The sequence below is a fragment of the Acomys russatus genome, chromosome 16 (genome assembly GCF_903995435.1).
Source record: "Acomys russatus chromosome 16, mAcoRus1.1, whole genome shotgun sequence".
NCBI lineage: Eukaryota > Metazoa > Chordata > Mammalia > Rodentia > Muridae > Acomys > Acomys russatus.
Window position 1 is genome coordinate 13,683,857 of NC_067152.1, and position 12,650 is coordinate 13,696,506.

Consider the following 12,650-nt stretch of genomic DNA (forward strand, 5'->3'; position numbering starts at 1 on the left):
AGTCTGGACCACATAGATACGGATATTCTGGGCCAGCCTCGGCTGCACAATGAGAGCCAGTCTCAATAACAGAGCAATAGCTTTTTACTGCCAGCCAGCCATCATGCACCCTCAACGGAAGGGCCTGCCCAAATGGGCTCTGCCCTGTATGTGGCTGTAACATCCCCAGGAGGCAGCAGTTGACATCTGACAATGCAAAGTAAAATAGATGTGCAAACTGCTCGAGAAAAGCCAGACTCCCTCAGAGACTGGTGCGACCCAGAAGAGCTCATGTGGTGTTGTGCAAATGAGAATTTCAAAGTACAACGGACTTGCTTCTTAACCTCCTTAGGTACTCTACCCCTTACCCGTGAGAGCGGTTGCCTTCTACGAGCATTGTGAGAGGAGCAGAAAGGATAACGATGATAAATTCCATTTGATTCAGGCAGAGAACTGAACTCACCTATTGGCTCCTTCACTATAAGACTCTTGGCAGTGATGGTGCACACCTTTAGTCCCAGTACTCAGGAGGCAGAGGCAGGTGGATCGCTGTGAGTTAGAGGCCAGCCTGGTCTACAAAGTGAGTCCAGGACAGCCAAGGCTACACAGAGAAACTCTGTCTTGAAAAAACAACAGGGGCTGGAGAGATGGCTCAGAGGTTAAGAGCATTACCTGCTCTTCCAAAGGTCCTGAGTTCAATTCCCAGCAACCACATGGTGGCTCACAACCATCTATAACATGATCTGTTGCCCTTTTCTGGCATGCCGGTGTACATGCAGACAGAGCATTGTATACATAATAATAAATAAATAAATCTTTAAAAAAGAAAAAAAAAAAAAAAAAACCACCACCAACAAAAAAAAAAAAAACCAAAAACAAAAAACCAAAAAAGCAAAACAAGCCAGGCGGTGATGGTGCACGCCTTTAATCCCAGCACTTGGGAGGCAGAGGCAGGTGGATCTCTGTGAGTATGAGGCCAGGACAAAGTGAGTCCAGGACAGCCAGAACTCAGAGAAACCCTGTCTCGAAAACAACAACAACAAACAAAACAAAAAGTAACCCCCAAAAAAATCTAAGGTCTGTCTGACATGGTAACATACCTTTGGTCCCAGCACTCAGGAGGCAGAGGTAGGCAGCATAGAGTCCTGGGCCAGGCTACACATCTGTCTCATGACAGTGCCGGTTAATGAGATGGGACTGTTGGGAGGCATCATCTATTCGTGTCTTGTCTCTCCCCCTAGATAACCAGAGCATTTACAAGCATCGGTTCTTCCTTGTGCAGCTCCAGGAAAGTTTCACAGAGGGAGTTGTCCTTGGGCCTGTGGTCAGGCAGAGCATCACGGTGGGGGCATGAAATGGACCACAGAGACTCACCTTGTAGTGCGCTGGAAGCAGGGACAGGGTAGCTCCAACGTGGCATAAGTTCCAACCTGTGAATTTTTACTCTACACACACACACACACACACACACACACACACACACACACACACACACGGCCTGGCATGGTGGCACTTGCCATAACCCCAGCCTCAGCTACATAGTGACTTTAAGGCTAATCTGGGCTATGTGAGATACTGTCTTCAAATAAAACCAAAGAGATAAAGAAAGGAAGGAGGGAAAGGAAACTAAGTCAGCAATGGGCCTACCTTTTCCCCCCTTCAAAACAGGGTTTCCCTGTGTAGCCTGTCCTGGACTCACTTTGTAGACCAGGCTGGCCTTGAATTTACAAAGATCCACCTGCCTCTGTCTCCCAAGTTCTGGGATTACAGTCGTGTGCCACCACGCCCAGCACAATGGGCCTACCTTAAGGACTAATATAAAGACTGCTAAGCAGGCCTTTACGCTGTGTGGCGATGGCACAGCTGTGCACTATGCACTGTTATGGCTACCGGCTGTTTTCCTACAGCTCCATTTGACCCCATCGTGTCACCATCGTTTTTGGACGAATGTTTGGAGCCCCCCCCCCCTCTTTCTCTCTCCCTATCCCATCCCAGATATCTCTTTAGGACTCAGTTACTTCCTTCCACTGTAAATCCTGAGGATCAAATTCAGATCATCACAGTTCTGCACCAAAGGGATTTTACACTCTGAACCATCTCATTGGAAACATTTTTTTGTTGTTGTTTGTTTTTTTGTTTTTTGAGACAGGGTTTCTCTGTGTAACAGCTCTAGCTGTCCTCGAACTCGCTCTGTAGACCAGGCTGGCCTCGAACTCAGAGATCTTCCTGCCTCTGCCTCCTGAGTGCTGGGATTAAAGGCGTGTGCCACCACCGCCTGGCACCATTTTTTAATTAATATAAAAACTCACTCTTGAATTTGCTCTTGAATTTGTACTTCATTTTATCAAATAGGATTTTCTGCACATTTATCTCAAGGAAGAAAGTGGTGGTAAAAACCATAGTGGGGGGGGGGGAATCTGTCACAAGGACCAAAGTGACAAACGGGTGGGTGGATGATCCTCAGTGCTGACAAAGCTGTACAATCAAGAACTCTAGTATGTGGCTGAGTGCAAAATGACACAACTATTAGGAAAAAAAGTTTGGTAGTTCCTTATAAACTTAAAATTCCCCTTACCACAAGGTCCTGCAAAGTCATCCACAGAAATTCACCAAACAGAACTGAAATATATGTTTATGTGTATATATTATATATTATATATATTACACATATAAATTTACATGAACCAATCCACAAATGTTTACACAACTTTATCATAGCAGTTGAAAACTGGAAACCAGCTGGCCTGGTGGCGCACGCCTTTAATCCCATCACTCAGGGGGCAGATGCAGGTGGATCTCTGTGAGTTCAAGGCCAGCCTGGTCACAAAGCAAAGCCAGGACAGCTAAGGCTACACAGAGAAACCCTGTCTTGAAAAAAAAAACAACAACAAAACACCCAAAATAAAGAACAACAATAGAAAACAAAAAAGAAAGGAAGACAAAGAAAACTGGCAACTACACAAATGTCCATTCATGGAAGGTACTCTGTGGTATGCCATATACCGTATATCTGCACGATGGTTATACCACAGTGTACCTTCAGCAATAAAAAGGAGCTTATTGGTCCATGAATCTGTTTGCTGTTGTTGTTTTTAGCCCCGACCCCTCAGGCGGGTCTTTGCTTCCCACTATGTTTGTTCCTTAGAGGAGGCCAGGGAAAGGATGGGATTCTAGTCCTCTGACTAGAACGTAGTGTGTATGACCCATGGCCTGTCACACGGCCATACCCGTGCACTTTTCATCCATTTCCTACTCTTGTCACGCCAGCCCCAGCAAAACAGGAAAAAATATTGAAGTGACAAACTTGTTTAGGAAGTGATACCAAGAAAGGGGCAAAAAACAAAAACAAAAAAAAAGGAGTTTTTTCCTCCGTTATATTAATAATCCTTCTCCTTGCTCAGTCACACTTTTGTTTCTCCCTGTTAATGAACACACATGCGGGCCTTGCACCCACCCCTGCCTGAGCAGTTGTAGGCTTTAGGGTAAGGTCCTATGTCTGTCAAGACACCTTCCGCGCCTCCCCTGCCTTGGTCTTCACAACTCTTAGTTGAACCTCAGGGATAACTGACCCATCCATGCTCAGAACCTAGAAATCTGACTCCTGCATTTTTACCCACCTTACTCCCAGGCTCCCCAGCCCAAGGGCAGGAAAGAGCCTCAACACAGCATAGGTTCTTGACCCGCCCCCTTTATAAAGGCAAGCATCCCTCTAGCTAAACATGGATTTTTACCAATGCAAGAGTTAGTATCTGATGCTCTGGGCACAACTGGCCTGTGCCAGTCATCTAGGACACAGCTCTTCTCAGGATGGCTGCCCAACCCTTTTGCTAAACAAAAACTCCCTTGGGTCCTCCCTACAAAGAAGTCTCCAGAAGGTCAGTGGCTCTTCCTTCCCTGCAGTCTCCGCTCTCAGATGGCTGGCATTCTCCTCAGTAAACAGTTTCTTTTATAGTATCATTGAGATCTAAAATGAAATGAAATGAAATCGGAACGTTGGCTATGTCTTGTTGCCATGGAAACAACGTCAAGCCTGAGTGCCTCCGGGAGATGTGGGTGCTGGGAGTCCTCTCCCAACTGCTGAGGAAGTAAGGGATGGGAGCTGGACAAGGCTAAAACAAGGGTTTCTATTAGATTAGCAGCAGTTTGGGTCACACACACACATTACGTTCAAAACGGAGCAGTGCCATGAGTGGAAGCATAATTCAAACAATAGCTTCCGTGTCCACAGGGGACTGGGTGGGTACAGAGCATACCAGGCAAATAAAGGACTGCTCAGTCCACTTATGCAAAACTCTATTAAGGCTCAGGAGACTGGGATGGTGGAAAGGCATAAGCAACAGCACATTTCAAGAGCTTTATGTAGAAGCATTTTTGCTTCTGTGAGTGGGAAATCAAAAAAAAAATTTTTTCTTTTCAAAGATTTATTTATTATTTATAGTCTTCTGCCCACACATGTGCCTGCCTACCACAAGAAGATACCAGATCTCATTACAGGTGATTGTAAGCCACCATGTGGTTGCTAGGAATTAAACTCCGGACCTTCAGGAAGAACAGATGGTGCTCTTAACCTCTGAGCCATCTCTCCAGCCCCCCATTTTTTTTTTTAAAAGAAACTCTTTTAAGCCCGGCGGTTGTGGCACACGCCTTTAATCCTAGCACTTGGGAGGCAGAGGCAGGCGGATCTCTGTGAGTTCAAGGCCAGCCTGGTCTACAAAGTGAGTCCAGGGCAGCCAAGGCTACACAGAGAAACCTTGTCTCAAAAAAAAAAAGAAAAGAAAAGAAAGCCAGGGGCATGACTCAGCAGTAAAACAGAACAAATGACGTCATAAAGAACATGGATGAGAATGAGGGGAGAATCTGAAAATCCAGCCTTGATTTTGATGGGCACTACCTTTGGTGGTCTTCAGGACCACACTGGACTGGGCTGGCCTTGAACTCACAAAGATCCCCCTGCCTCTGCCTCCTGAGTGCTGGGATTAAAGGCGTGCACCACCACCGCCCAGGCCCAGCTTTCATTCTTTTGAATATACTATCTTTCAAAATCTTGTCTGGGTAGGTCTGAGCCTCTGGGTAGGCCCAGAACCCTGAGTTACATAGGTGTGTGTGTGTGTGTGTGTGTGTGTGTGTGTGTGTGTGTGTGTGTGTGTGTGTGTTACTTCCTTGTAGAACTGAGGTTAGGGGAGTTAATGCTACGTATCTGCAAGCAGCGTGCATCATGGTGAGCTATAATAAAGCCAAACAAAGGAATACACGTGCCAATGTCTATTTGTGCTGGTGGTACTGTCTTTTGTACTTGACCTCCTTTTTGCTTTGTTTGTATCTGCCCCCCACAACCTCCACCCACTCCCCAGACAGAGTTTCTCTGTGTAACAGACCTGGCTGTCTTGGAACTAGCTTTGTAGACCAGGCTGGCCTTAAATTCACAGAGATCTGTCTGCCTCTGCCTCCCAGTGCTGGGATCAAAAGTGTGTGCCACCACTGATAGTTTTCAAGACAGAGTTGCTCTGTATGTAGCCTTGGCTGTCTTGGAGTCACACCCTGTAGACTAGGCTGGCCTTGAACTCAGTGATCCGCCTGCCTCTGCCTCCCGAGTGCTGGAAGTGCTGCCGAGTGCTGCTGCCTCTTGTATTTGACCCTTAATAACTTAGGTTGGTGCTAGCATCTCTGAGTGCCAGACAGAACTAGTTCCTGCATCGCGGTCACTTTCTCAGAGATCAGCGTCTACACAATCAGATAACTGTATGTCCTCCTCTAAACCCCAGAGCCAGTGCTCTTTCTTGACTCTGATGGTTTCTTTTGAGAATATTGTGGGATTTTTGTTTGTTTGTTGCTTTGAATGTAGTCTACGCTGGCCACAAAGTTGGGATATGGCCCAACCTCCATTTCCCAGGTGCTGGGATGACAGGCATCCACCACTGTTCCTGCTTTGACTCTGAGTTCATGAACTTGTGGAGAAAAACCATTAACACTATTTTCATCCCCCCAAACAACACTTAATTGTTCTGTCATGGATTTTAAATAATTTGCTAAGTGCCTTCAGAATAATATCTTTTTGGCTGTTCCATTAAAATGATTCTCATATCACTTGGAAATTAGAATCCTCTTCATGTGACATATGACCTTTAAGTTTTTAAAAAGTAGTCTCAAGAAAAAAAAAAAGTATCTCAGTATATAGCCTATGCTGTCCTTGAATGTCCAGACCTCTCACTTCTGCCTTCTTCCTGCTGGGATCAGAGGGGTGCACCTCAAGTCTGCTGTTTAGTGAATATTTCCTGGGTAGACACAAACATCTACTCCCCCCAGCCCCATACAGCTCCAAAGAGAGACCGAAGTAACCATTATGGCAAGATGCAACTTTGGGAACCAATGGGTATCTGGGCTTATGTACAGAAGCAGAGGTGAGGGGTCAACCAGTGAGTGACCCCCAAATAGTCACACCACTGAAAAGTCTTTCATACAAGTGCTGCATAGATGACATCATTCATTTAGTTTAGTTTTGTTTTTTTGTTTTTTAGGTTTTGTTGTTGTTGTTTTTTGAGACAGGGTTTCTCTGTGTAGCCTTGGCTATCCTGGACTCACTTTGTAGACCAGGCTGGCCTCAAACTCACAGCGATCCACCTGCCTCTGCCTCTTAAAGGCGTATGCCACCACTGCCCAGCTTGAGATAGCACCTTAGAGACTCAGACCAGGCACAGGAGGCTCAGGTGACTCTGGTGACCTTCCTTGTCCCCTTCTGTGAGGGAGTGTGCAGTTGGCCCAACGGCAAAGACACCTGTAAGCAGTCACAGCTACTTTGATGGAAACAGCTGTTAGGGTCAAAGTCAGTCCCTTGGCTTGTTCCACAAAGAGTCTGGCACATGCAAATGTCAGATACTGAGATTCGGAGTCACTTTCATATGGGTAAGTGCTGGGATGTGTGCCACCATGCCTGGCCATCATCCTTAACTGAGGGCAACAGGTTTTCTCTCGGCAGTCCTGAAAAACGACAGACTTTCTCTGTTCTTAGATCTAAGCTCTATGCTCCTAGTGGTTGAAGGGCTGAAGGCCGGGATTTCTCTCAGACTTAATGACAAATGCCATCTCATTAGCTTTTTTTTTTTTGGACAGGACTCATCAGTGAATCTTGTCCTGGCCAATTCAGATAAGATTGCCTGGGCAAAAGTGGGCCCTTTTTATTGTTAAGACACTACCAGCTGCTGGTGGCGCATGCCTTTAATCCTAGCACTTGGGAGGCAGAGGCAGGTGGATCTCAGTGAGTTCAAGGCCAGCCTGGTCTACCAAGTGAGTCCAGGACAGCCAGGGCTATTACATAGACAAACCCTGACTCGAAAAGCAAAGCAAAACAAAACAAAATACAAAGACAGATTTGCTATTCTCCAGCATGGTTTATCCAGTGCTGGGGACTGAACCCCTGGGCTGCTACTTGCTGGTCATACATTTTTTTGCTGGGCTGCATCCCTATTGCCAGGACTTGGAAATTTTATTTAGTTAGTTAATTTTTCTGGGTTTTTGTTGCTGTTTTTGGGTTTGTTTTGGTTTTTGGATTTTCGAGACAAGATTTCTCTGTGTAGCCTTGACTATCCTGGACTCACTTTTTAGACCAGGCTGGTCTCGAACTCATAGCGATCCATCTGACTCTGCCTCCCAAGTGCTGAGATTAAAAGCATGTGCCACCACCATCCAGAGTTTTTGGGTTTGTTTTGTTTTTTTGAGCTAGGGTTTCTCTGTGTAGCCTTGGCTATCCTGGAACTGGCTCTGTACACCAGGTTGGCCTTGAATTCACCAAGATACACCTGCTTCTGCCTCCCTAGTGCTGGGAATTAAAGGCCTGCACCACCACCTGCCAGCCTTAAGCTATTTGGTATTTTGAGAGTGTCTCACACTATAGTCCAGGCAGGTCTCACCCAAACCCTCCCCCACCCCAGTCCCGCCAGTGCCAAGACTGCGGCATGAGCCCCCAGGCCTATAAAAACGCAGGCGTTCCCTTGGAGATTCTTTTTATGGTCTCAGATCTTTGCTTTCCTCATCTTATTGGTTTTTTGTTTTTGTTTCTTGAGACAGGGTTTCTCTGTGTAGCCTTGGCTGTCCTGGGCTCACTCTGTAGACCAGGCTGGCATCAAATTCACAGCAATCCATCTGCCTCTGCCTCCCAAGTGCTGGGATTAAAGGCGTGTGCCGCCGCCACCACCCGGCTTGCCTCATCTTTAAAGGGAAGAATTATTGTGAAAACAAAATGGTGTGGAGAGAAAGGAGCAGTCAAGGTAGACAGACTAGATTGTTCTATGACAAGCCACGGCCAGCTTAATAAGGCTGAAGGGGCGACCTAAAGCTTGGGACCTTTGGTCTCAGTACTAGGGAGGTGGATCTCTGAAATCTAGGCCATGTAAGCCTACATGAGACCCTCTCTAATCGGGGGTAGAGAGATGGCTCAGTGGTAAAGGGCACTTGCTCTTGCAAAGGATCAGGGTTCAATTCCAAGCACCCACAGGATGGCTGACAACTCTCTCCAAACCCAGTTCCAAGTGTCCAAAAGGCACAACTACATTCATGCAAGCTAACGTTTATATCTGTTTATTTATTTGGTTTTTGGGTCTCTCTGTGTAACAGCCCTAGCTGTCCTGGACTCGCTTTGTTGACCAGGCTGGCCTGGAACTCACAGAGGTCTGCCTGCCTCGGCCTCCCCAGTGCTGGGAATAAAGGTGTGCGCCACCAGGACCAGCTACACAAACATTTATGAAGTTAAAATGAATAAATCTAAAAATCAAAATCACCGAAACCCCCTTGAAACACAGAATAGGGGAAACCCCAAGAGTCACGAAGTCAGATGCACTGCTTCCTGATCCATCGCTTGTGCTGAGATGAGGATGGCTAGCAAGTGATCACACTCCCATAGGATGCTGAGAAGTCCCTAGAGTGCTGTGAAGAGGCGCCCTAGTTTAAAGGTCCCTGCTCAAGGTTCTACGAGCAAAGCAAGAGCCACAAGTCAGGCAGGGACCCAGGCAGGCGCTCTGAGCTGTCCCCTCCCGGCTACCTCAGGCAGTAAGAGATCAGAACAGGGGCCCAGGATGACTGGCTGGCTGCGACACACTGTCTTTTTCCTCATCTCTGTCCACAAAAGGCAAAGGAGAGAGAGAGATGATAGCGGGCTAGTCTGCTGAAGCAAAGCAGGTCACAGGAAGGAGAAAAGGTGCTGAATGACAAATAAAAGACAGCAGCAGCTGGGCCCAGAAGGTAGGTGAAAGGTCACGGGAAGTAAGCAGGGGTTTTGCATATGTAGTCTTGTTTCTGTGTGTGTAGCCCTGGCCGGCCCAGAACCCTCTGCTGACCGGGCTGCCTCTGCCTCCTGAGCGCAGGGTGCTGTGCGACACCACATGCAGCCCTCTGAAGTAGTTTATAATACAGAGCAGGAGCTGGGATCGGACTTAGCACTTGCCTAGCCTAGCATGCACTAAGCCTTAGATTCAAACATAGAGTAAAATGACTCTTCTTTAAAAGGCACCAGGATAATAAATAAATAAATCTTTAAAATAAAAAAGGCACCAGGACAGCCAGACGTGATGGCACAGGCTTTCAATCCCAGCACTCAGGAGGAGAGGCAGGTGGATCCTTGTGAGTTCGAGGCCAGCCTGGTCTACAGAGCAAGTCCAGGACAGCTAAGGCTACACAGAGAAACCCTGTCTCAAAAAACAAAAAAACCAAACCAAACCAATACACAAAACAACCTTTCTTTCTTTCTTTCATTTTCTGAGACAAGGCATTCCGTACCGCAGGCTGACCCCGGATTTACTCTATGGCCTAGGGATGAACTTGAACGTCAAATCCTCCTGCTCTACTTCCCCGGTGCTGGATGGCAGGCATGTGTAGCCTTGGCTGACCTGGATTCTCTTTGTAGACCAGGCTGGCCTCGAACTCACAGCGATCCACCTGCCTCTGCCTCCTGAGTGCTCAGACTAAAGGCGTGTGCCACCACTGCCTGGCTAACTAAAGCTTTCTACCCCAACCTACATCCCAGCCCAAATTCTTATTTTTCAATTTTTAAAAAGTTGTTCATGGGGCTGGAGAGATGGCTCAGAGGTCAAGAGAACTGTCTGTTCTTCCAAAGGTCCTGAGTTCAATTCCCAGCAACTGCATAGTGGCTCACATCCATCTATAGTGAGATCTGGTGCCCTCTTCCAGCCTGCAGGCATACATGGGGGCAGAACACTGTATAAATAATAAAATATTTAAAAAATTGTTCATGAAAATACTAGTATATTGAAAACCTCTACTTGTGAGCCTTATATATTTAATAAAAATTGTTTTAAATGAACAAAAGGGCCCATGAGAGGCTAGCTTAATGAGTAATGGTGCTTGCCATGCAAGCCTAATGACAATCCGACTGTTATACAGAGAAATCCTGTCTCAACAAAACAAAACAAAACAAAACAAAACAAAACAAAACAAAAACCTGCACTTACAAGTGACTGGCTTGTGATTTATTGCACTGACAGAATTGTCAGGGCTTGTAATCCCAATTTAATACTTGAACAAGATTTGCTTTTTATTCCCCACCCCCATTGTTAACTGTGGAATTTATCTCCTATTGTCAGCTCACCCCCTTCTTAATGCAATCTTATCCAAAGACAATGAGGTCATCAGGAAAGCTTTCAGTCTCTTAGAAGATGGGTCATGGCATAGATAAGAGGTAAAGGTCATTCTGCACTTCCTATAGCTAAATCCAAGAGAAACATGCAGACCAACAGAGACCTGAGCGAAATCCCTCCATTAATTCTCTTGCTGTCTTGAGAGGAAATATCCTTTATCGTGTCAACTAACAGGTCTGTGATCAGGGTTAGACAGACCGGACAGTGAAGGCTTCCCAAGAGTATAAATGTTAAATGTCAGGATACATACACATGTGTCAAAGAAAACAGATGACCTCCCAAGAGTTGGTATTTGAAAACTTTATTTTCTCAAATGAGCACCAACACAGATTGGAAATGACAGAGAGAAATGCACTTCTTACTTACTAATACTGAATCATTATGTACAAATACCGGAAAGAAGTGAAGACAAAGTACTCGAAAACAATTGCCTTTGTTATTGAAGCAAAGTGGCCCAGAAATTTTTAAAAAATGCCACCAAAGAAAACAAAAAATGAAAAACAACAAAAACAATCCCGAACCCAACAAATATAGTTTGTAAACACAGACAGGCAGACAAACCCATGGTACAGAGCCTCTGTAGGCTAAGAAAAGGGAACGGACTCCCGCCTTCACCAAACCACCGTGAACAATGGGCAGATGCAGCCCCAGAAAGACAGTGTCTCCAGTACAGTTCATGACTGTATAGCAATTTTATAAACCATCTTTTCCACTCATAGAACTAGTATATATTTTTCACTGAGGCAGATTTTTTTAAACATAAAAGTCTTGTTCCAGATTTGATTTGCCAGTCTCTGTCTGAACCCAAAGCAATCTGACCTTTTAAATGTCCTTTTAACCTGAACCAGTTAACATTTAATGGCACGGCGTCTGGAACAACCCGAGCCCCAGGATGCACGCACACTCCTCTTGGGCTTCTCTTCACAGATTTGCTTTGCAGGCTGTAGGAACTGAGCACACAGAGGAAGAGGAACTGGCCACAGCTCCACACTCAGGAAAACAAAATCCTGTTGTTGGTCCATTCAAACATAGAAACCAGAAAGGGAAAACTCTATGTGCCCAAGGTGTAAACTGTAGTTCATAGTGTCCTCAGTAGGAAAGCAAACAAAAAAATGAAGCACGCGAGTGCGCACACACGCGCGCTCACACACACACACACACACTCACTCACAATGATTCCAATTTCTTGGAAGTTCTCCCAACTACAGTAATTACTCTTAAGTTGTTACTGCTAAACTTGTTTCCTTTCTAGCCAATACTGGGCAAGAAAGAATCAGTTCACAACCTCATAGTTTACTAGTATGCTCCACTGGGGAAAAAAATGCAAACAGAAAAAAAATGCAAAAATGTTTAAAAGCCTCAATCCATTTTAAAGTGATAGATCTTTAAAAAAAAAAAAAGTATATTGGTGATTAGTCTTTCCCTTAAAATATACTTCAAGAAACACAGAGGAAGCTATAGAATTGAAAATAAAAGTGCTCTCAGGGAATCTGAGAATGCAGCACCAAATATATTATTTAAAAAATTAAATATTATTTACAAAAGTATATTTCACAACAACTGTGTGTATATATATATTTGGAAATTTTATTATAAAGGGGACACCTCTTTTATACACATTGATTCACCAGCAAAGATTTACTTCATCTACATGGTCTGTCATAGGTGTTGGGGTGGTTGACTCAGCCTGGCCTAGCTGAGAGACTGTGGGCATCAAGCCTGGCTACACTCTCATGTCGCTGTACCCGTCAGCAGCCTGGGGGAAACACGGAGAGGGGGGACGTGGATGTGCTCCAGGGTGGCCGCAGCCCTGTCACCTCCAGTGGCACGGGGAGAGAGGGAATGAGAGTTGGTCAGCTAGACTTCAGTTCAAAATGAAGGCAGCTGGTGGCTGAGGTATAGACCTTGGGGCCTTTTCCTTCCTCCTCCTCGCCCTGCCCCCAAGTCCACCAAATCAACTCCGATTCCCTGAACCTACGTGGGATGAATGGATGGGGTCTTTGGTTATGCTGACTCAATAATTTGGTG